This window comes from Sturnira hondurensis, unplaced genomic scaffold (genome assembly GCF_014824575.4).
Source record: "Sturnira hondurensis isolate 20B ecotype Veracruz unplaced genomic scaffold, ASM1482457v3 Scaffold0001721, whole genome shotgun sequence".
Classification (NCBI taxonomy): Eukaryota; Metazoa; Chordata; class Mammalia; order Chiroptera; family Phyllostomidae; genus Sturnira; species Sturnira hondurensis.
Genome location: NW_028074352.1, coordinates 71,557 through 76,936, shown reverse-complemented (window position 1 = coordinate 76,936; position 5,380 = coordinate 71,557). Strand labels below are relative to the sequence as shown.

The 5,380-nt window shown below is 40.1% G+C and overlaps 1 non-coding gene across 1 annotated transcript; it reads left to right on the top strand.

Annotated features, from left to right (window-relative positions):
• Window positions 1–2,488: 2,488 nt before the first annotated feature.
• Window positions 2,489–2,595, top strand: LOC118976538 (U6 spliceosomal RNA). Its single transcript, XR_005064298.1, has one exon. It is a non-coding gene; the product is annotated as a U6 spliceosomal RNA (small nuclear RNA).
• Window positions 2,596–5,380: the final 2,785 nt, after the last annotated feature.

The following is a 5,380-nucleotide window of genomic DNA, read 5'->3' as shown; positions in this document are numbered from 1 at the left end:
ATGAAAGAACAGAACAAAACTCCAGAGAAAGAACTAAAGAAAATGTAGATAAGCAATCTATCAGATGCAGAGTTCAAAACAAATGTTATAAGGATGCTCAAGGAACTCAGTGGGTACTTCAACAGCATAAAAAAGACCCAGGCAGAAATGAAGGATATACTAATTGAAATAAAGAACAACTTATAGAGAATCAACAATAACGTGGATAAAGCCTAGAACCAAATCAATTATTTGGAACATAAGGAAGCAAACAGACAAACAAACAACAAACCCCAACCAATTAGAACAATAAGAAGAAAAGAGAATGCAAAAAAGTGAAGATAGTATAAGCAACCTGTGGGACAACTTTAAGCAATCCAACATTCACATCATATGGGTGCCAGAAGGAGAAGGGAAAGAGCAAGAAATTGGATATATATTTTAAAAAGTAATGAGAGTAAACTTCCCTATTTTGGTGAAAGAAATGACAGGCAAGTCCAGGAAGCACAGAGAGTCCCAAACAAGATGATGCAAAGAAGTTCACTCAAAGACACATCATAACTAAAATGCCAAAAACTAAAGATAAAGAGAGAATCTTAAAAGCAGTCAGAGAAAAGCAGTTAGTTACCTACAGGGGAATTCCCATGAGACTGTTAGCTGATTTCTCAAAAGAAACCTTGTAGGCTAGAAGGGATTAGCAAGAAATACTCAAAGTGATGAAAAGCAAGGACCTATGACCAAGATTACTCTACCCAGCAAAGCTATCATTTAAAACTGAAGGGCAGATAAAGAACCTCCCACATGAGAAAAAGCTAAAGAAGCCTATCATCACCAAACCATTATTATCTGAAATGTTAAAGGACTTATTTAAGAAAAAGAAGATCAAAACTATGAACAAAAATGGCAATAAATATAAATTTATCAATAATTGACTCTAAAAAACAAACTAAGAAAACAACCAGAACAGAAACCCAAGCACAGGTATAAAAAAATTCTGATGGTTGCCAGAGGGATGGGGGTAGCTAGGGGTAGGGGGGAAAGGCAGAGGGATTAAGTACAAATAGGTAGTTATAGAATAGCCATGAGGATGTAGAGTACGGTATAAGAAAGTGAGTAGCCAAAGGACTTACATGCATAACCCATGGACATGAACAATAGTGTAGAGATTGCCTAGGGGGGTGGGATTGCCTAGAGAAGCAGGTTGCTGGGTGGAGAGGGGCAAAGGGAGAAAAATTAGGACAACTGTGATAGCATAATCAATTAAATACAATTAAAAAAACAAATCTCTTCCCTTGGGAAGCTTATGCTCTAGGAGGAATGAAGACAATAAAGAAGACAAATAACCAGAATATATAGTATGCTCCCTAATGATAAATGCCAAAGAGAATAGTAGAGAACAGATGAAGACACGGAATCTTGTAGGATATGGCCGTGTAAGCATGGATACAATTTTATATATAAAGTGAGAAATTCTGAAAAGACCTAAGGAAAAGTACTAAAAGGAAAGAGTGGGCTAGCCTTGTGACAATGTAGAGGATGAACATTCTGGAGAAGAAACAGTTCTTGAGTTGGGAACATGTGTGGTGGCTTGAGGAACATCAAGGGGACCAGTATTGCTGGAGTGAACTGAAAGAGGGTGAGGATGGTTACACTTAGTGGTCACCATGGCTAAGCTATAATTCCCAGTTTCAATCAAATACTAGTTTAGGTGTTACTGAAGATGTGGTTAACATTGCTGTAATCAGTACTCATTATGTAAAAGAAAATAATTCTTGATTAAGTGGACAGGCCTCATCCAATACAAAGGCCTTGAAAGCAAAGCTGAGTTTTCACTGTGCTGTAGACTCAATGTTTCTGTCCCCTCCAGGCTTCATACGCTGAAACTCAACCCTCAGTGTGGTGATATTTGGAGATGGGGCCTTTGAGAGGTGATTAGGTCATGAAGGTGGAGCCCTCATGAATGGAATTAAATGTTCTTATAAAAGAGACACCAGAGAGATCTTCTGCCCCTTCTGCCATGTGAGGACAGCAAGAAGACATGCTGGCTGGGCTGTGAGGCGATGAATGGAACAGTTTTTCATCCATCAGATACCATATCTGTTAGTGGCTGGATCTTGCACCTCTAGCTCCTAGAACCGTGAGGGACAAATTTCTGCGGTGTATAAGGCACCCAGTTTTTGGTATTCTGTTATAGTGGCCTGAACTGGCTAGGACACTCTGAGTCAGAAGGAATTCTGCCTCAAGACTGCAGCATCAACTTCTGCCAAGAATTTCCAGCTTGCCAGCCTCCCCCACATTTCAGATTTGCCAGCCTCCCACAATCATGTGAGCCAATTCCTCAATTCCATGACATAATTTCTCTCATGTATGTATGTATATAAAATCTTCTACTGGTTCTTCTTTGTAGAACACTGACAAATACAAGTAGTAAGGTAGTGGGTAAGAAAATTGGATTTCATATGGCCTTGTAGGTCATGGTAAGGACTTTAGCTTTAATTTTTAGAAGAGAGTGCTCACTTTAGCAGCACATATGCTAAAATTGGAACAATACAGAGAAGATCAGCATGACCTCTAAGCAAGAATGAAATGCAAATTCATGAAGCGTTCCACATTAAAATAAAAAAGTTTTAGATGAGAAGCCAATGGAGGATTCTGAGCTGAAGCACGAAATGCTCATATTTTAAAGAATTATCCTGGCTGCTGTGTTGGGAACAACACAAAGGGGAGCAAAAGGTGAGAGTGGCTTAGGCCACAGTGTGGGTGGTAAGTGGCGATAGAATTCTGGATGTATTTTCTAAGCAGGAGAAATAAAATTGCTTTTATCGTGGATGTGTGGAAGGAGATAGGGGAATCAAGGATGACTCTAATTTTGGGGGATCTGAGCAACTGGCATAGTGCGGTTTGGAGCAGGTTTAGGATAACATCAATAGCATAATTTTGGCAATACTACCTGGAAATGCCTGTTGGCTATAGAGGCAGAGATATCAAGGAGGCATTTGGAATTGTCTGATGTTCAGAGGAGAGATTCACCTGGAGATATAAATGTGGGAATAGTGACTGATACTGCACATGTGTGGAGATTAGATGATTTTGGTGAGGTGAGGGATGAGGGTCAGGCAGCAGATATAACCCTGGGTTTTTGGCTTGGACACTTTAGAAATGTCATTCTTTGTTAGGGAACACAGATGAGATAGAGAAATGTTTGGTTTTGCATGTGCTGATTATAGATAGACACTTATTTAACTGGAACTGGAGATTACATAGTCTAATTTGATCTTGTTACAGATGAGAAAACTGAGGTTCCAGAACAGCTAGCTTGAATTAGATTGATTAGATTGCCCAGTGTTCTTTTTGCAGTTCTGAGGTACTGGCAGCTATGGAGAAGACTATAAAAAATAAAATGTACATCTCCCTAATTCTGAGGTTGACCAGTCATCCCTAGACCAAAATAAAAGGTGGGGGGGAGAGAGAGAGAGAGAGACTTGAGTAATCAGATAGGCAATAAGGTCATGTGGGAATTCTTTTCTATTTGAGGGAAGGATGTGATGTCCAGTAGACTAAGACTATCCCAATAATTTCAGGCTCAGAATTTTAGTATCAGGAAATTATACTGTGATGATACTGGGCCAGGCCAGGCTGGACATTTTTCAAGTGAAATAGTTGAGCATCTCCACTGTTGCACTTTATTTCAGCTTAAAATAATTCCTATGTGAAATAGCTTTAATTGCCATTTTTGGCTGATTTAGGAATATTGTTTAAATATCAAAGACAGCTGGGGTAAAAGGAAGTGGAAGGGGTTTAGGGTGATGGTTCCTCTCCCAAAAATTCCAATGAGGCTTATATATAATAGTGAGCAAATAGTCAGCACCTTTGGGTCCAAATCCTCAGTTTGACCTCTAAGTAGCTGTGTGATTTTAGGTGTGTTGAAACTCTCACAATCGTCCAAGGGAGTAAATCTGTTAGCCAGCCTGGGAGAGGAGGTTGCTGATACTTGCTTCCCTTACCCACAGTAAAATCTTTATTAGCCATTTACTCTCTAGCCAAGTTGGTGTTGAAGATGCATTAAAGGTCAGTTTTAGCTCTTTTCCTCAGCCTGGTTTTCCATTCTTTCTAATTCTTGTTTCCATAAAAAAGGGTAGATTTTTGGCAAGTGAGAAAGGTGGCATGGGGGAGGGGCAGGGAAGAGTGTTTCTGGAAGCAAGCATGGAAGCATTCTCAATGGGAATAGAAGAGATGTCAGTGAGTCCCAGCAGTCCTGTTTCAGAGCTCCAGGGCGACAGCAAGGGCTCAGAGGAATGCTGTATAGTGTGTCACTGGAGGCTGGTTTCTTGCCACAGTCAGGATTTCTGCACCCCACAATAGGGAGAGCCATCTGTCATTAAGGTCCTAGTTTAGGGCCACAGAATACCATGATAGATGACACAAGCACTCTTCCCCATTTATCCCAAGACAACGTAAGCCTCTGATTTTGTTGTGACCTTCCAAAGTAGCTCTACTGATTGCTGAGATGGATTTTTTTTACAAACTTGTTGAGAGGTGGGTTCAGAGTTAAGATTAACTTCATTCAAATGACAATGTCTTCAAACATAGAGCCACAGCAGTAATTCCTGATGTTGGTGAATTGAAGCAAGTTGAGTTTTTTTAAAGCAAATAAAAATATAAGTCATGATATCTTAAAAGTCCTAGTGAAGAACATAGGCAGGAAAAGTTCAGATATCCCATGCAGCAGTATTTCCACTGATGTGTCCCCCAGAGCAAGGGACATAAAGGAAAGAATAAAGAAATAGGACTTCTTAAAATAAGCCCTGGCTGGCATAGCTCAGTGGATTGAGCGCGGGCCTGCGAACCACACGATCGCGGTTCGATTCCCAGTCAGGGCACATGCCTGGGTTGCAAACTGGTTCCTTGCAGGCTAACTACCAGCAGGGGATGCACAAAAAGGCAACCATACGTTGATGTTTCTCTCCCTCTCTCCTTCCCCTCTAAAAATAAATAAATAAATAAAATCTTTAAAAAAATAAAAATAAAAAAGCTTCTGCACGGCTAAAGAAAACACCAACAAAATGAAAAGGTAACCCACCGAATGGGAAAATATATTTGCCAATGATACCTCGGACAAGGGTTTGATCTCCAAAATATATAAAGAACTCACACAATTCTACTCCAGGAAAACAAAAAATCCAATTGAAACATGAGCAAAAGACCTGAACAGACACTCCTCCGAAGAGGACATACAGAGGGCCCAGAGACATATAAAAGGATGTTCAGCATCACTAGTCATCAGAGAGATGCAAATTAAAGCCACAATTAGATACCACCTCACACCAGTCAGAATGGCCACCATAAAGAAATCAACAAACGAGTGTGGGTGAGGATGTGGAGAAAAGGGAACCCTAGTACA